Here is a 19,801-nt window from a genome sequence, read left to right on the forward strand (position 1 = left end):
AGGCAGCTCACCTGCTGGTGTCCGGTGTTTCCACCAAGAAGAAAAAGAGACAAATCGAGAAGCACCTACGCTCCTAGATATAACAAATGCACTCGGGATATCAGCGCGATAAGGAAGCCAGAGCGGATCTAGGCTTGCACATTTTCAAGTTAGGGCCCAGCCTCAAATCCAGCCTGAACTGGAACCCAGCTCTCAAAGCTGTTTCTGAAGATTACATTGATTGCAGCATTCCTTCAACAAATATTTATTGAACGTCGACTATGTACCAAGCTCTGGGCAACAGCCCTACCGGGCACAGCAAACACCACTGTCCAGGGGGAAATTTTTAAAGATTCCACTAACTTTACACTGTCCAGCTTTCGTGGCTTTATTAAAGCGCTCTCTTCTTTAAAGTAATACTAATGCTAATGAGATTCCATCCAAAGAGCAGATGCCTGGATAAAGAGGCTGGCCAGCCAGGCGGCTTTCTCCATCCTTCCCCCGTCCGGTTCTCTCCTGCCCACTCCCTTCCGACGGCCGTGTCTCTAACGACGTGAAAGACCTACAAAGCCTGCTTCAGGATGCAAACGACAACCACGGAGCAAGGACAGGACCCAGAAGTAGGGTGACCAACTGGTGCCAGGTTCCCTGGGACTATTCTGGTTTTTAAAGTATAAGTCCTTCCACCCAAGTACCCTCTTTGTCCTGGACAACCGAGTCGGTGGGTCTCCCTATCCCTAAGGAAGCACACCCCAGCAAAGGCAGGTGCGGATGTTACAGGAGGCCCTTCCCCTGCCTGAGTGAGGCCAGCGGGGAAAGGCGTTTAGCTGGTGCCCTGTAAGGAAAGCCCGTGGGCTACCTCAGATCCTCGTGGCCTCCTCAGCATCCTCCTGAGAAGGTCATTTTAAACACCACACCATTTAAGAAAGCTTTACAAAGACTATCCAATGACAGACTCCAATAACACGACGTACTCAAGAAATCCTCACCTAAGTGCCGTAGCTATAGGGATGGGGGTGCTTCCCTGGCTAGCTCCAGAGATCCTTGAGTTTATACCATAACTATTCATCCCAAGATTTCTGGAATCCAGCACCAAGACTGGGGGATGGTAAATACTGAATAGAACAGACCTTAACAGTAGCTCGGAGAAGGCAGTGGCACCCCACTCCAGTACTCTTGCCTGGAAAATCCCGGACGGAGAAGCCTGGTGGGCTGTAGTCCATGGGGTCGCTAAGAGTTGGACATGACTGAGCGACTTCACTTTCACTTTTCACTTTCCTGCACTGGAGAAGGAAATGGCAACCCACTCCAGTGTTCTTGCCTGGAGAATCCCAGGGACGGGGGAGCCTGGTGGGCTGCCGTCTATGGGGTCGCACAGAGTCGGACACGACTGGAGTGACTTAGCAGCAGCAACAGTAACAATAGCTGCCACACTGCAGTGCTCTGACGTGCAGGACGACACGCTGAGCATTTTACAGGAACGGCCTCGTGTACTCACGGTGACTCAGTGAGGTTGACTGACCTCTGTTTTCCAGGTGAAGAGACCAAGGCTCAAGGTCATCAGGCAGAGTTCATATTTGAACCCAAACTATTTTGCTTCAAAAGCTCCATGTTTTCAACACTGCAACTGAATTAAGTTCAAGTAAGGTGGCCATTGAGAAACCCATATGCAGGTCAGGAAGCAGCAGTCAGAGCTGGACAGGGAACAACAGACTGGCTCCAAACAGGGAAAGGAGCACGTCAGGGTTGTATATTGTCACTCTACTTATTTAACTTCCATGCAGAGTACATCATGAGAAACGCTGGGCTGGAAGAAGCACAAGCTGGAATCAAGATTGCTGGGAGAAATATCAATCACCTCAGATATGCAGATGACACCACCATTATGGCAGAAAGTGAAGAGGAACTAAAAAGCCTCTTGATGAAAGTGAAAGTGGAGAGTGAAAAAGTTGGCTTAAAGCTCAACATTCAGAAAACCAAGATCATGGCATCCGGTCCCATCACTTCATGGGAAATAGATGGGGAAACAGTGGAAACAGTGGCTGACTTTATTTTAGGGGGCTCCAAAAGCACTGCAGATGGTGACTGCAGCCATGAAATTAAAAGATGCTTACTCCTTGGAAGGAAAGTTATAACCAACCTAGATAGCATATTAAAAAGCAGAGATATTACTTTGCCAACAAAGGTCCGTCTAGTCAAGGCTATGGTTTTTCCAGTGGTCATGTATGGATGTGAGAGTTGGACTGTGAAGAAGGCTGAGCGCCGAAGATTGATACTTTTGAACTGTGGTGTTGGAGAAGACTCCTGAGAGTCCCTTGGACTGCAGGGAGATCTAACCAGTCCATTCTAAAGGAGACCAGTCCTGGATGTTCTTTGGAAGGAATGATGCTAAAGCTGAAACTCCAATACCTTGGCCACCTCATGAGAAGATCTGACTCATTGGAAAAGACTCTGATGCTGGGAGGGATTGGGGGCAGGAGGAGAAGGGGACAACAGAGGATGAGATGGCTGGATGGCGTCACTGACTCAATGGACGTGAGTCTGAGTGAACTCCGGGAGTTGGCGATGGACAGGGAGGCCTGGTGTGCTGCAATTCATGGGGTGGCAAAGAGTCGGACACGACTAAGCAACTGAACTGAACTGAAGGTGGGTGTATATGTATGTATATATATATGTATATATATACATATATATATATAAAATAACAGGCCAAGAACTGACAGAGGAGAGTACCAGATACATTTCTTTTATTCTCTCCACTTTCAGTTTTGCCATTGCAAGGGAAAAAAAGGCAGAAAAGCAGATCAGTTATGAGTTAAGCTCACACATGCAGCTAAGGCGAGGCAAGGATCTGAGTTAGAAGAGCAGCACTGTGCCTGGCAAGCAGCAGACACTCAGTATTTGGATAAATTTAAAACACAACCATGCCTAACATAAGGTTTCAGTTACTGATGCTCAGTGTTTCCAAGGCTACTTTACCCACCACCATAGGTGACTAGATGGAGCTTCTAAAGGGGAAGTGTGATGGAGCAGGAGGAGATGGACAGGCACTCATCCCAGTCACCGAGGGCTCCCTAATGCATGGCTGAATCAGCTGCTACTCACTTAAAATGATGGTTATCCTCATGGCTCACACAACACAGGGGCAAATTCTCTAAACAAAGTACAGAGATCTATCCTCATGATCGCCAACCACTTCCAATCTCATTTCACCTCAAAGGAAGCAATCTGCAAACCTACAGAGCAACACAACTGCAGAAGAATATCACACTAAGCACTTTGGTTTTGGGACATTTATCTCCATTCCATTCATTACCCGTCAAACGGAGAACACTATGTTAATGTATTCTTGGCCATTTTCTCCAAGCAGCTGAACACATTTCCTCTTTCAGAATAACATAATCCATAATGATCAAGCATTCCTATCATGTGAATGAGTATTCCAAAATCTAAAGAGGTGAGGGAAGCTAGATGTCTCTCCCAAAGGCACTTACAGCCACAAGTGAGCTAGGAGGCAGGTGAGTAGCCAGCTGTGGGCAAGGGCCACCCACTCATATCAAACTCAAACCCAGTCTCGTTGAGACTGTGGGCCGGCCTGCGAGGGTGTCGAGTTCTAATGCTTATGACTGTACGTCAACAAGAAGAGGGGTTTTTGGTTTGTTTTACTGTTGTTTTGGAAGAAACAGGCCAACTCACGTCAAAAACAGGCCACCAATGACAATTCATTTTGTTAGAATGATGACTCTCTGTGCGCATGTTCGCCTCCCGACCACTGGGATGCACACACTGCAGGCTGGCAGCTCTAATCCAGTTCAACACTTACTCATTATTAATGTAAGCTGGGGAAGCTCTTAAAAATTAGTTTCTCTCTTCTTAACTTCCTTTCATTCTACAGGCCAAAAGCATCTATAATTCCTTTATCCCAATAAGTCAAAGTCATTTCTCTGCTATCAATGATTTAATATTTATTGAGCCCTTACTTTCTGCAAACATGGTGAGCAATACAAAATAGGGTCAAACTTCATCTAGTCTTCATCTTCAAGGAAATTATAAGAGAACTGAGATTCTGCTGTCTCAGTCTCTATACCTGCCAGCCCACAGACCCCTTGGGAAGAACTGTACCCCTAACCCTCTCCCCCAGCTGAGCAATGACTTGTGATATGTGGTCGGATGACAAACGACATCCTGGGAAGTCTTTTCAACACTTCTCCCGTTATGTGCACGAGCTTGAGTGGGTCTCTGCTCTCTGCAACTAAACAGAAAGAAAAAGACACTGCAATCTCAGGTGATAATACAGGGCAATTGTGACAAGTGCCCTTGGTAGAATGAATGAGTGAATACTGAGTGAAGTGAGAGGGAATTTTGCCAAAGGACACTGTAGAAGTCAAGGATCACTATGAACCAAAATGATGGAGTTAAACTTTTTAGGAGAGTTAAGAGCTGAGTCACCTTTAATGATGGGGTATCATGTGGGAGAGGACACTGCAGGCCACAGAATATTCCAGAATTAAGAAATAGGCTATGGAAAGCATTTGGGGGGACTAGTAGGCTAACCACTCCAGCTAATGTGGTGCTTTCAAGCCAGGCACAGCAAAAGTCAAAGTTGGACAGGAAGTTGGGGGTGGGAAAGCCAGGCGTGAGAGTTCTCAGCTGGGAGGGAGAAATCAAGGAAGATGTGGGAATTGTCACTAAAGATGCCCAGTGCATCTATTAAAAAGCAGAACACCAGTGTCAGTAACCACGGTCCCCATTTGCACGGCATATGTTTCCACAGTATCTCTCAAAGCTTTTACCAAAAGCTCATCAGTTCTTACGGATCCTCAGTGAGGAGTACATGATGTGTGGTAATCTGGATTTACTAATGAAAGTGAGGCAGAAAAGTGACATTTCCTTTGGTAGGTGGGAATAAGATGGGGATGGGGGCACAGAAAGAGACAAGGCAAGCACAGAACACAGTGTCCATAGATTCCATTTCATCACGACTTCGCTCCCATCAGCAGCCCATCTGCATCTGATCATCCCATCCCTTGCCTGAAGCCTGCTCCCCCAGGAAGCCCATGTGATGTTAGAATAACCTTTACCACGCAGGATGTTGCAATGAGCTTAAGCCATGCAGGGATTTATAAGTCAAGTGGAAAATAAGGCATCCTTTCCACCCACCCCTGCACTCCCAGCAGACCACAGACATCCCCCAGCACTGCCCCCCCAACACACACATACACACACACACACACAAAACTCCACAAAGAATGTGCTCCAAGACCACAGCAGACACATCAGGGCTCCACCAGGAAATCCCAGGCCTCAATAACTACCCAAAGGAAATGCAAGTCCCATCTACAGAGGAGGACTCTGTCCTTAAAAATGGCAGTAAGTCAACTGGCAAAAGAAAACCCTAAACCATGTAACAAGTCCTTATTTCAACCTGGAATACACGGTGCAGCTCCCAAAGCCCTGAAGAAGGGTCTGGAACCCCAGCACCTCCTCCCTTCCAGCTTCCACGACACAGAGGCCCGCCGTGCCAGCAGTCACGTGCCCTCCACCAGCGTCTTCGACCTGGATGGCTGACTTCACGGTGAAGGTGAAACAGTAGGAACTCAGAGGCCAAACACGATCGAGACATGTATTTCAGAGCTTCCCAGAGACCCTTCCAGACGGGACCCCAGGGCTTCATTCCCCGCGGCTCACTCTGCGCCTCGCCCTTAGCTGGGTCCTGGGGGTCTCGGGTGAATCTGCACCAATCCCCCAGGGGTTTCTCACCTGCCCATCTCCACTTCTGAGCCCTGGTGGGTGCACTCCCTCAAGGGAGCTGGACTGGAGAGCAGCCTCTGGACTTTCAGTCAACACCGAGGTCCGAGGTCACTGTGACTCGGGGCCAGCGACCAGTTTACCATATCACTTGTCTGCAGAGTCGCTTTTGTTCAGTCACGTCCGACTCTTTGCAACTCACAGACAGCAGCACATCTACAGAGAGCCTTCTATAAAGACAACCTCAACCACCTGATTAGTGACCAGAAGCAGCACTATCTCACTCAGTTCCATACTTATGCCAAAGGGACATGTCAAACCCTAAACATTCTAACCGATGATTCATTCGGGCCCACTCTTGCTCTTTTTTGACCCTCAGCTGCTCCAAACAAGCTCAGGAAGGCTTAGACAAGAGGCAGATGGCGAGGGAGAGGGAGTCTGGGAGCTACACCTCTCTGTTACATAACGCTCAGCACAGAAACCTCCCAGAACCAGCCTTGGGAACACCTCCTGGCCCATCACTTCAGAATAAACCACGACTCAAAACGGGCAAAAAGAGAAAACAGTTGTCACTTTGGTATTTGATGACCAATGTGCAATCCTAGTAGCAAATAGAACATCAACATATTAGTAAAAACAGGTTTGGGTAGGATCAGATTCTTTAAGAGACATACCATTTGTTCATTCAATCTACACTTATGTAACTCTCAACGCACCAGCCTAGACCCTGTAGGAACACACAAGGCCACTTGTGGAAGGTTGTTGGTGCTGCTCACCTAGACCCCGTTTCCCCCTGTTCAGTGCAAGGAGCAGCAGGTTACCCTTAAATGGGGTCACAGGAGGAGTCCTCGAAGCAGCATCAAGTCACTTCCGGGTCAGACCGTGTCCTGGTCAGAGCAAGATCCTCAGGGCCCCCTGCCCCATCGCAGGGACCTTTCATCTAGGCCCCCGTCAGGATCACACCCCATGAAGCTGGGTCCTTGAGGGACTGTCAAGAGCAGGCCCAGCTGCTGACCGTGCTGGACACGGAGCGTGGGACGGAAAGAGCCGTGTTCAGCCACTGAGATCCGGAAGGCACGTGTCACGGCCGCGTGACCCAACCTATCTTGCTGACACCTCACTGCTTAAAAAAGACCGAAACCCGCCAAGGTCCCCCTCCCACCCCACCCCGTTTTCTAAGACAGAAAAGCAGAATTTACTTCAAAATTCAAGCGCAGCAGGGCCCAAATAACACCTTGAAATGTAAAGGGTGCCAACAGTGAAGACTGGCAACTAACAGTCTCTGAGAGACAGCTCTGAGAGAGCAAGGAATGAAAACAGAAGGGCCACCGACAAGGGGGAAATTCAACCATCCGCACGGGATTCAGCAGAGGAGCCGGGACACTATGAAGAAAAGGTCCCCTTCCGACCACAGGCCCAGTCACGTGTGAAGCAGTGAGCACCCTCGTGAAGAAACACTCAGGCAGAGGCTGCATGGCCGCACGAGCCGCCCCCTCAGAGGCCCAGGACCCCGCTCTGTCCCCGCCTCGCTAGCATCCCCGAGCCTCGAGTCAGGTCTGCAGCGCTCCGTCACCCGGAAGCTCCCTGGAGGGGGTTCGCTTTTTCGTCTCCACACCCCACCCCAGTCTGACCCTTGACAGTGCTGAGCCCAGCACCCACCAGGTCCTCGATAAACATCTCCCAAACGAAGTAAATGAGCACTGTAGGAAGAACTCAGCTCTGCAGGCCAAAGCCAGTCTCATAACCTCTAGGGCTCCTCCAACCTAAGAACTAAAATGCACCACGGCCCACATCTGGGAGTGGGGAGCCCGCCCTGAAAAGGACAAGTTAAGCATCAGTGTGAGGCTTGACCAGGAATATTACCAGACTCGCTTGAAAACCACCGTGAGAGCGAGCCCCGGGCCCCGAGCCGGGCGCTCTGCTCTTGGACGTGCGCTTACACGTACAGGCAGCTGCTTTCCCGTGTGGAATTCTATGTTGTGAGGTATTTATTTTTTCTATTAAAAAAAAGCCACACCCTTTGTTTCTATTGCATTATTACACTCCTTATTATCCCATCACGTGGCTTTTCCTCTTGGGCACACACCCTGCATTATTGCTGACATCAAAATCACTTGTCAAAATACCTCTACCCTAGCCCCACTACACCTCTGATCTTTCCAGAGCACAGGTCTCTGTTTCAGCTGGGACAGGGTGGAAACTCATCTGCTTTTCCCAGAGATACCTGAATACTCTGAGTAGAAGAAAAAAATGCCAGCATCACCGACATCTTTTGAGGTCACCTTTCCAAACAAAATTACCCTAGAGGGCAACGACAGATCTTTGAAGTTTTTAAATTATATTTTTTTAAGGGATTTGGGCGGGGGTGGGGGCAAGGTGAAGGGAGAATGTGCCACAGATGTCGAGCGGGGACTGCAGTGTAAGAGAGCACACGGGCCTCCAGTCCTCGCCACCCCTTCCACCTACAGAAGAAATCTTGATCCACTCCTATCCATTCTTCTTCCCTGCTTCTCCCGGAGGACGCCCAGACTCTGCCCTCCAGGACACAATACCCACACCAAGGTGTCCTGAGCCATCTGAAGGTGAGGCTTTCACAGAGCCTTATCAAGATAACCCCAGGTCTGGTTAGGTTGCCATCAAAACAGAACTATGCTTGGAAAGGAAAGAAGAGGCCACAGTTTTTGGAAAAGAACCAACAACCTAGAGATAAAAGCAGACTGAGGGCCTAGTGGTTCATGGCTACATAAATGGAAACTTCGCTGAAGCTCCATTTTCCCTTCTCTTCTGCTCTCCCAACAGCCCTCCCACCCACCTCCCAGTAACTTAACTGCTGGCACATCCCTCCTGCTGTTGCAAATATTACAATGAAGAGATGGGGGAAGAGACAGCATTTCATAAGAAGGTTACTACATGTGACCAATGCCCTAACAGAGCACTGGTCAAATTTATAATCAGCCTTACAATGATACCTTTTCAACACATGATATTCCATTTACAGACTGAAGCCAAAATGTATTTCTACCGATAGGAAAGTAGACATATTCAAACCCCACATTCCCAGACAACTGCCGATTACATCAAAACTGCCCTAAAGGAAAGCCAGTGGAATTCACACAACTCCAAAGGCAGCCTGCCCTCAATGACTTCTTCAAAAGGAAGGTTTAAAGTCATTTGCAATTTCTTTCTCTAGACCAGGAGTTTCGGCGGTGCCCTCTCCTCCACACAGACAGGAATGGATGGTGTGACGCGGAAACCATCAGAGCCGCCCCTTGCAGACACCGCTGACCCAAACGACCCGGGGACACCCAGGCGCCTACGCGGATTATCGGGGTTTACCTGCATCTGTCCCCGAGGCCCTTTCGCCCCCTTCTGCGTGATGACATCAAGTGGAAATGGCACGCGTTTGGGAGGCAAAAGGCTGACAAGCAGGAAGCACAGCTGAGCCCGAGCTTTGTTCAGCCTGCAGTGAAATACACGCAGTAAGGGTTAGACCCGCGCAGCAAAGAAACGCAAGCGTCCTCCCGGGCAGAGCGGCGGAGCGCGGCACCCGGCCGGTGCAGGCGGCGGGGGTGTGGCGGGCTGGGCCGCCGAGGCGCCGAAGCGCGTCCTAATTGTCTTTATAGGCTCAGTGACCACCGCCCCCAGTCCTCTGCAGTCTCCCCCGCCCCTAAGTTATCCTCCGGGGGTACAGCCTCAACTAGCAACGATAACCCCTCGGAAAGAAAAACAAGAGAAGGCGCAGGACGGCATCGCGGAGTATGAGCAAAACGCCCTAGGTAAACCCGGTTACGCCGGGGCGCGGGGCGCGCCGCCCCCGCCCAGGCCGACACTCCAGCGCCGCGGCCGCGAGCATCCTTCCCCGCGCCGGGTCCGCCGCCTCCCCAGCTCGCTGTCCCACTGCTCTGGGTCTCTCCTCTCTCCACCCTGGGCGGCGCTCCCCGCCCCACGCCCACCCTCGGCGGGAGGGGCGCCGGCCGCCTCCCGGGCAGCGCCCAGCGGGTCCGGCCGCCTTTGTCCTGCCGCTGCCCTTCCCGCAGCGAGTGCTCCGGGCGCGGGGTCGGCACAAAAGACCCCTAACATCTGGCCCTCTCCCGTCGCCTCTCCTCCCGGGAGGGGCCGGATCCGCAGGGACAACTTCAGGTGCCGGGCAAGGCGCTCGACAAAGGCGCCCCAGGGGCGCATCCCCGGGGGGCGCGGGGTCGGGGTGCAGCCGGGGCGCGCGCACACGCATGTGCACCCCAGGGGCGCGCGGCGCGGGCCCGAGACCAGCTCCCAGGACCAGGGCTCCAGAGGGCATCCGAGGACTCGGCGGAGCCGCCGGGCGCGCCGCTCCCCGCCCCGGCCGCCGGCCCGACTCCGCCCGCGCTCGGAGAAGCGCACTCCGGGGGCACCTCCCCCGCGCCCCGTGGCTCTGCCCCCCGCTCCAGGGTCCAGAAGACGCCCCCCGCCGCGTCCCCGTAGGCGCCTCCCGGCTCCCGCTGGCCCAGCTCGGGGACGGCCGCTGCGAGGGCGCAGACATCCCCTGGCGCTCCCCTCGCCGCCCGCGACCCCGGGGGGTTAGAACGGAGCAACAAACCGAAACTCACCGACCTCTCCCCGCGGCGGGCTCGGGCGCTCCCTCAGAGGCGGCGGCGGCGGCAGCATCGCCGGGTCCCCGCGCGCCCGACCCCCGCTCGGCCGGACGCGCGCCCCGGGTGCGGGGCGGGCGCGGGGGGCGCGGCGGCGGTGCCCGCAGCCCCCGCTCCCGGCGCGGCCCCTCGGGAGGCGCCCCACCTGCCCGGCCGCCCTCCGCGCTCCGGGCCGGACGCCGCCGCCAGCGCTCGGCTCCGAGCCTGAGCGTGTGGCGTCCCCGCCCGGGCTCCGGCACCAGGAGGCCGGCTCGCTCCCCGTGGCGCCGCCCCTCCCCGGCAGCCCCACCCCCCGCGGGTCCGCACTGTCCGTCTGTCTGTCCGGAATCGCCGACCACCCCCGGGCTGAAGAGCTGCCCGCCCTCCCCCGCCGCACCCCAGGGGCCCAACCTCGGCGGGGACGCGTCGTGGTCCCTTCTCTGCGCGCGCGGGACCCGGGCTGGCCCGAGTCAGGTGTGAAGGAGGCCGGGCTCCGCCGGCGGGGGCGGGCCGGGGCGGGGCGAGGCGGCGGGGGCCGGTCCGCGGCGCGGGCCCGGACCGCGCGGGGCGGGAGACCGTCACGTTTCCAGAAACTGCGCGTCCGGATCCGCGTCGGTGCTGGTCCTTTCTGGCCGCCCCTGCGGGTTCCTGTGGCCCAGGCAGGGCGGGCTCTTGCTTTGGTAGAGGAGAAGACGCGGCCACAGAAGCCGGAATGACACCCGCCACCTGGCTCCCCAGGATTCGGGGCGGGGATGGGGGGACGGGGCAGAGGGTAGCAGGGAGGGGCACGTCCTAGGGCCATGGGAACCAGCGGGACCTTGGACCTGGGGGTCCACCCTATTTCTCCACCTCGAAACATAACTCCTACCTTAGGGACAAGCTTTGCATGTCTAGTTCCTCTAAGAAAATCGAGGCGTGCCTCCGGTGTTGATTTCAGAATAGGAGAACCGAAGAGGAAGGTCGCTGGGAGAGATGTCTACACAGACTGGAAATCCCGAAGTCTATTCCGTGACTCTGGTAAAGTGAAGCCTGCCAGCTTTCCTAGATCTTCCTCACCAGGCTTCAGCTGAGTGTCCCTAGTCGCCCAGCGAAGCAGGCTCGCTGGGATTTGCTGGCTGCTGCAATGGAGATGTCTTTATGTCCTACTGTCTCGTCCAGGGGGCAAGGACCTCTTCCACATCTCATTGAAGTGCTTCTGCCAAGATGATGAAATGGACAGCCTGCGTAGCACCCTATGTAACCTACTAAAATTCACAATGTGCTCGACAGACCCTTCTTGTCTTGTCCCTTAAATAAAACCTGTTAATAGTGTTTCCAAATGTGCGGTCACTCAGCACATGCAGAAATCGGTCACCGAGAAGCATAAAGCTTCATGGATGTCAGGCCTCTCTAGGGTCCCAATTAAAACATTCTCCTGGCTGACCCACGTCCTTCTGTTCCCTGAAGTTATATCCTCTGTTGTACGCCTGGCAGGAGTGAAAGTGGTGGTCTGTTTTAAGAGCAGACGTATATCCTCGCAGTAGAGAGCTTCAGGAGTCTTTATTTCCAGGCTCAACTTTAGGAGCCTGAAAACAAATTTTTTGTCCTTTTTGTCGCTTTAATGAGAAGCTAATGAGCATATTGAAAGCTCTGATGTTAACCAGGAGCTTCGAATAGGATGGTGAGTGACAATACAGCAAGATTTTACTAGAAAAATTTAGCCTAGGAATATTGTTATTCAAAAGCGACATTAAAAGCTACGTTGAAGAAGCTACTTTCAGGGGTGGGTAATTCTTCCAAAATGTTTAAAATCTTTCTTTTCAGCTGCTTTCCAAACAATCTTTTGGGAGGATTCAAGCATTCAGCCCGTTGTACAGTAAACTCTTCCACCCTTACTCATTCATTCCCACTGGCTGGTCTTTGGATTCACGCCACATCATGGGTGTTCTGCCTTCTGTCCAACCTTGTAGAGCCGTCACACAGGGAGGGTTAATTAACCGTGGGCAGACTGGGTTAGGCCATTCTTAAGATTAGTTGGGGGCCAGCACCAGGGCAGGGGAGACACAGGCAACGACATGTCGGAGAGGATTCTTCATTGAGACCCTTGAGGGAGCAAACCAGCTTGGAGCAGGCAGGGTTCAGAGCCAGAGCCAGCAGGCAGTGTGGTCGGAGCTTCAGGAAGTCATGCACCCCAGACAGAGGCATTGCCCACGTGTGGGAGTGAGATGCGATCAGGGTCTTCAAGATCCCAGGCCTTGAAGATCCATGGTTATCAGGATGAGGCCCTGGCTCTGGGGAGTCAGGTAAGGATCAGATGTTCCCGAGTTCACTCAACAAATGTTCCTGGTGGCTGGCCTTTGTCCCCAGAGCCCAGCCCTCGCATCAGGACAGAGAAGGAAACACACCCAAACCCCCACCCTCACAGAACTGTCATGCTGATGGAGGAAGCCGAGAACACACTAGATAATAAACGAGTACGAGAAATTATGTGTTGGGGAGTGAAAAGCAGAAGGGGGCAAATCAAGCCAGAAGAGGGGCATGGAGATTTTGCGTTGGGTGAAAGCTGAAATTTTAGTTTGGTGGCCGCGAGGGCCCCTTGAGAAGATGCTTTTGAGGAGGGATCTGAGCAAAGATTTCCTGTTATCAGACAGGGTGCAGAAAGAGGGCTGTAACCTGCCCCCGAGCCCGCCACCCCACTCCCTGGGTGGAGGTTGAAATACTGGGACTGGGTTACAAGGTCAGTCAGACCAATAACACTGATGCTTAGTCACCTGAGGCTGAATTACCACTGCTAAAATCCAGGCAGGGATGAGTTATTCATCTTTGTACCCACAGCATCAAGCACAGATATCCAATAAATGTTTATTGAGCTGAACCCTTAAATCTCCGAGAACATGGGGTGGGGCTGAGATAACTATGGCCCTGTGATTCCCAGGACAGCCTTTCTATCAGGAAGATACTTCCACAGACAATGCGATAATCTTTTTTTATCCCTTTTCATGACTGTCTTCCTGATCTTCGAGGGCAGAGATTCTATTTCAGCTTGGTCCCTGAGTGCCTGACGCTCTAAGAAGGAGGCAGAGATGAAATAGCACAGGGAAACGAACAGACCCTCCCGGGTGCTGACGGCCCTAAAGATCCCAGTCCAGCCCATTAGTGAGGGTGAGGTTTTTGTCTAACATGTCTGAGTTTTACATTTTAAAACCGCATCTTGAAACTGAACTATGGTGATAGCTGTACACTTGAAACAAGCGGATTTTATGGTGCATAATTTATACCTAACGTTGTTTTAAAACGTTGAAGTAGGAGCCAGGTTCAGACAGCTTTCGCGTGCTGTAAATAACCCCAAGAGGCATGTTGCACCAAACACATCATCATCCTTCCTAATCACTGTTTAAACCAAGTTGACTTGGATGAAATACTAGGGAAAAGTATATATTGGTCTCCACCCCTAGTTCCTGGCACAGAGCTCCCAAGTGATACGAACACCGGGAGCATCTTGTGGTCTAACATTTGGTCTCTGGCACTGGTTCCTGACATCACGGTGATAGAAGTGTCTTTTGTTCTGGTGAGGTGACCCTGGGTGGGCTCCTGGATGAGGACTGGTCACCAGAAAGACCAAGACACGGTCAGAAGCCTGGAATTTTCAGCCCTACTCCTTGTACCCCAAACAACTTTGGGAGAGAGGCTGGAAATGCCGTTACTGATGGATCATGCCTGTGTGATGAATCCTCCGTACAATTGCCAAAGCGCAGGGTTCGGAGAGCTTTCGAGCGGTGAGCACGTGGAAAGGGGCGGGCCTGGAGGGGTCGTGGACGCTCCGCCCCCTTCCCACATGCCTTGTCCCCTTGCACGTCTTCCATTTCAATGTCCAACTGTCTCCTTTTCCATATTCTTTTATAATAAACTGGTAAACAGTGAGTAAACGGTGTCCCTGAGTTCTGTGAGTTGCTCTAGCAAACGAATCAAACCCGAGGAGGAATCTCTGATTTGTAGCCGCGGGGTCCGGTCGAAGCACAGGCAACAATCTATCTGGCCGCGAGATTGGCGTCTGAAGTTGGGAGGGGGTACAGTCCCCTAGGACTGAATCCCCTCAATTCTGGGATCTGACATCATCTCCAGGTAGATATGTCAGAACTGAGCTAAACTACAGGATGCTCAGCTGATGTCACAGAGAATTACTTGTCTTGGCAGAAAAAGCCCACACATTTGGCAACCAGAAGTGTCAGAAGTGAGGCGTTCTACGTGAGAGGGAAGGAGAAACACCCAGGAAAGTGAGTGTTTCCTCTGAATTTGCAAATTTACTTTTCCCTTGTGTGATTCTCGCCACCTTAGAGTATACATAGTCTTTTTAAAAGTGTAGAAAACAGTCTTCAAGTGCATATAGTCTAAGATAGTTTACCGTTAATGATTGTTAAAGATAGTGCACATTTCAGGACTGATTTTTATTTAGGGGCTCTACATAAACCAATCTCAACAGACTAATTACACCGTAAGGTATTCTCTGAGAGAGCTACTGTATCTGAAACTGTCTAATCTCTTACTTATGTAGAAGCAGGTATAATCTGTGTACTATGAGGCCTCATCTGGAATGAAATAACTGAAGTATTCTGAAAACTCCAAAGGATTTCATAGGAACCATATCCAGACTGCTTTTCTAACAGTGGCAATGGGTTAAACAATGCCATCCTTTTGCTTAACCTCATCTTTAATATGTACAATACACATTCCAAAACTGCTGGCTAGAATTACAGGGCCATTAGCAGGGGTGATATTCAACAGCTACAGGCAGCCGCCAATGTATCTGGATGGTGATTGAAGACAATACGGCCATTTCAGTGTGTCCTGGCTGAGTGGCAGCTGCCAGTAACAACACCGGCCTCTGCACCCCCTCCTCACCCGCAGTATCTGCTGCTTTTTCATCATATTTACAGGTTGTGTGTTAGTTGCTCAGTCGTGTCCGACTCTTTGCAAACCCATGGACTGTAGCCCACCAGGCTCCTCTGTCCATGGGATTCTCCAGGCAAGAATACTGGAGTGGGTTGCCGTTTCCTCCTCCAGGGGATCTTCCTGACCCAGGGACTGAACCCGGGTCTACTGCATTGCAGGCAGATTATTTACCGTTTGAGCTACGGGAAAGTCCTATTTACAGGCTGAGGTTGAGTAGGATCCTCACTCCCTCCAGGAAGTCAGCAATGTCTCTGCTGTAAGCACGGCAGAGGGAAGTCATTATATACTGAACCGCGTCCCTCGTGCCATCGACGTGAGACACCCCTCACTGACTGGCGGGTGGGAGCGGCTACAGTGGATCAGCCAGCAAAGGCACGGCGAGGGCAGCCCCTCTCTTCCCCATGCCCCCCACCCCCCCCCTCCCCACCCCCTCAGCCCCGGTCCTGTGCTCGCTCCCTCCAGGCGCGCCCTCCTCTCCACCATCCGGGCCGGTCCCATCTCCTTCCCTGTTTTTTCTTCCTTTGGCTGTAAGGTTCCTGGCCCTCATCTGGCTCCTCCTCTCATGTGGCCGCTAAACCTGCTGCCGCAGCTACACTTAGTGCGAAAGTGCCGCTGTGAGATGGAAGGAAGAAGAGGGCAGAGAAGGCCCCCGCCGCTTCTCAAGGCCCAGGTCTGGATCCAGGACCTTGCCCGTGGGCCCCGAGCGGGCCCAGACCCCCAGGACCCACTCCTCTGTCCTCGCCTGCGTCCCCCCAGGGCTGGCCTGGCGCCCCCACCCCCGCCGCAGGCCCAGACCCGGCCCCCCACCCTCTTCTTCCCGCAGGCTCTGGTCTCAGCTCCCTCCTGCCCCAACCATTCAAACTCAAAGAACCCAAACTGTTTCTCTGCTCCTGGAGCCGGAGGACCAAGTCGGAGCACCCTCTAGTGGTCAGGAGGAGCGATGGCACCTCTGACGTCTCCCAAGGTCAGCCCTTTAGAGGTCAGTGCAGGATGATGTCAAACAGGACGCTCTTCAGTACTTCCCACCTCTTCTTGCTTTCGTGTACTTCGTCTGCTGTTACCTCCCTCTCTTCCCACGGGTGGAGTGTGCTGGAACGGTTGCTGGAGTAAAGCATCCCTTTGTGGTTGCTCAGTCGCCAAGTCGTGTCTGACTCTTTGCGACGCTAGGGACTAGCCCTGCAGGCTCCTCTGTCCATGGGATTCTCCAGGCAGAGATTCTGGAGTGGGTTGCCGTGCCCTCCACCAATGGGATCTTTCCGACCCAAGGGTCAAATCCGCGTCCCTTTTGTCTCCTGCATTGCCAGGCAGGTTCTTTACCACTAGCGCCACCTGGGAAGCTTGTCAGCAACCGCACCCTTTTGAAACTTTACAGAAGAAATGGAGACTGTTACTGTCTTGATCCTTATCACATACCCCTGCCTGACTATATACCTGACTATATAAAGTCTTTCTACTCACCAGGGATAGGGCAAAGTTCTTGAGGTGCTAGCTAACTGTGTTTCCCCTTTGCCTGGCAAAGTAATAAAGCCACTCTTTCTCTGTATTTCTGCTTGGCATTGGTGCACAGAGAGCCAAGATCTGGGCAACATTCTGACACCCCCCCACCCTCCGCCTCACAGTGTCCACAGCAGTGTGACAAGGTCACATAATCACCTGTTTTAAAGTATGTCAAGGCTATATATTGTCACCCTGATTACTTAACTTCTAGGCAGAGTACATCATGTGAGATGCCCAGGCTGGGTGAAGCACAAGCTGGAATCAAGATTGCCGGGAGAAATATCAATAAGCCCAGATATGCAGATGACACCACTCTTATGGCAGAAAGGGAAGAAGAACTAAAAAGCTTCTTGATGAAAGTGAAAGAGGTGAGTGAAAAAGTTGCCTTAAAACTCAACATTCAGAAAACTAAGATCATGGCATCTGGTCTCATCCCTTCATGGCAAATTGATGGGGAAACAATGGAAAGAGTGTCAGACTTTATTTTTGGGGGCTCCAAAATCACTGCAGATGGTGACTACAGCCATGAAATTAAAAGACGCTTGCTCCTTGGAAGAAAAGTTATGACCAACCTAGAAAGCATATTAAAAAGCAGAGACATTACTTTGCCAACAAAGGTCCATCTAGTCAAGGCTATGGTTTTTCCAGTAATCATGTATGGATGTGAGAGTTGGACTATAAAGAAAGCTGAGCACAGAAGAATTGATGGTTTTGACCTGTGGTGTTGGAGAAGACTCTTGAGAGTCCCTTGGACTGCAAGGAGATCCAACCAGTCCATCCTAAAGGAGATCAGTCCTGGGTGTTCATTGGAAGGACTGATGCTGAAGCTGAAACTCCAATACTTTGGCCCCCTGGTGGAAAGAACTGACTCATTGGAAAAGACCCTGATGCTGGGAAAGATTGAAGGCAGGAGGAGAAGGGGACGACAGGATGAGATGGTTGGATGGCATCACTGACTTGATGGACATGAGTTTGAGCAAGCTCCAGGAGTTGGTAATGGACAGGGAAGCCTGGCCTGCTGCAGTCCATGGGGTCGCGAAGAGTCGGACACAACTGAGCGACTGAACTAAATTGAAGGGTGTTTACATTGCTGCTTCTCACCGTGACCCCCTGTCCCTTTAAAGCTCACTCAGATTTCTCCAACGAGACCCTTTTTTTACCTACTGCGCAGGAAACCCTGTGAAGCCCTCCAGGTACAAATCCTTTCCACATTCCCCTGCTTCCTGTTTATAAAAAACAGGCTTGCTTCCTTCAGCCTCCTACACCTTCCAGAATTCCAAAAGGCTGATTCAGGAAGCGAGGGAATGCAGAAACAAAGGAGGAACATCAAGAAACAATAGAGCAGCAGGGGGCAGGTCCTGGTTCCTCCAGAAGGCATATACACAACAACAGCCTTGAGCCGCCTGCAGGGACTCAGGCCCCCACCCAGTGGAGGCTGGTGACCTCAGGTGCCTGCCAATCAGAAGAAAGTCAGACACCCCACAGCCCTCACCCCAGGTTTTGCCTATAAGAACCTCCCCCCCAGCCCATCAGGGAGTTGGGATTTTGAGCATGAGCCATCGGTTCTCCTTCCTTGACCCTGCAATAAACCTTTTCTGCTCCAGACTCTGAGGTTTTGGTTTGTTTGGCCTCTGGGTCAGGCACGTGAACTTGGATTTGACAGCATGCACTCTGACGATAGTTCATGAGATTTTCACAGCAAGTATACCTGGGGTGGTTTCCATTCCCTCCTCCAGTGAGGGACAGGGAGGCCTGGCACACTGCAGACGTGGGCTCGCCAAGAGTTGGACCCGACTCTGCGGCTGAACAGCAACAACTCTTAAGACCCAGGCTTCCCAGGTGGCACTAGAGGTCAAGAACTTGCCAGCCAGTGCAGGAGATGTAAGAAAGGCAGGTTCGATCCCGGGGTTGGGAAGATCCCCTGGAGGGGGGCACACAGCCCACTCCAGTAAGAGGAGCGTGGCAGGCTACAGTCCGCGGGGTCGCAGACACAACCGAGGCTACTTAACACGCTCAACGTCGGTAGGTCCTCAATCCTGGAACTGCTGTTTGTTCACCTCGTCCGCCCCGTCATACATACATCCCACAGCATCGTGAGGAACAGAGAGCCCGAGCCGTGCACACAGGCAGCGCCTAATAAGTGTTCAAAAATGACCCAACAGGAGTTAATTTGTTCCTTGCAGAGTCTCATGCTCCCTACATCCCCTGTCAGGGGATTTTCTCTATGTTGTTTCTTTACAAATCTGTTACAACCTAGTTATTCCAGTTCAGTCAGACTGCGATTTAGGGTCATTTCCAAATCGATTAAAAAAAAAAAAAAAGACGTGTTTGGCTGCACAGGGTCTTAGCTGCAGGACTTGGATCTTCATGGCAGCGTTCAGGACCCTCAGCTGCAGCAGCAGGCCCTTTAGCTGTGGCTGGCGACGTCTCAGCGGCAGCACGTGGGATGGAGCTCCCCAGGTCCTCCACAGTCTCCTGTGAGTGTGAGAGTCGCTCAGGCATGTCCGACTCTGTGACCCCGTGGACTATAGCCCACCAGGCCCCTCTGTCCATGGGGTTCTCCAGGCAAGAATACTGGAGTGGAGAGCCTTTCCCTTCTCCAGGGGATCTTCCCAACCCAGGGATCGGACCCAGGTCTCCCACACTGCAGGCGGGTTCTTTACCAGCTGAGCCCCAGGGGACGCCCTCTGGTTTCCTCTCGGGGTGTCTGAGCTTCTTCCTGAGCCGCTGACCCTGAACACCATGCTCCTCACAACCTGTCACTCCTCCCTGCCCACAGTGGCTGCTAGAAAGTCTTAAAACCATATTCGTGAGCAACTTCTAGCAGCTGAATATTTATCTTGGTTTTAATGCAGTAAACAAAGTCCAGCTCCATTTTAACTTCCTAACTTTATTTTTCCTTTGCTTCATTAAAAAGACACTTATCTTCCTCCATTTGAGTCATCCTTTATGCTGCCTGAAATTCTTTTTTCAACAATAGAACGAAAATAACATAAACGAACAATCACACATTGTCACTCGCTATCGGTACTTCCTATGCA

At 52.1% G+C, this 19,801-nt stretch overlaps 1 protein-coding gene across 5 annotated transcripts in view; it reads right to left on the reverse strand.

Annotated features, from left to right (window-relative positions):
• The window catches only part of RNF152 (ring finger protein 152), a 79,243-nt gene extending 68,413 nt beyond the window's left edge, over window positions 1–10,830 (reverse strand). Inside the window, exon 1 of one of the 5 annotated variants that reach the window (XR_011563876.1) lies at window positions 9,064–10,307. The gene's annotated coding sequence lies outside the window, so the exon portion shown is untranslated. The other 4 variants (XM_070779136.1, XM_070779137.1, XM_070779133.1 and 1 more) reach the window with 4 other exon arrangements.
• Window positions 10,831–19,801: the final 8,971 nt, after the last annotated feature.

Source organism: Bos indicus, chromosome 24 (assembly GCF_029378745.1).
Source record: "Bos indicus isolate NIAB-ARS_2022 breed Sahiwal x Tharparkar chromosome 24, NIAB-ARS_B.indTharparkar_mat_pri_1.0, whole genome shotgun sequence".
NCBI classification, from domain to species: domain Eukaryota; kingdom Metazoa; phylum Chordata; class Mammalia; order Artiodactyla; family Bovidae; genus Bos; species Bos indicus.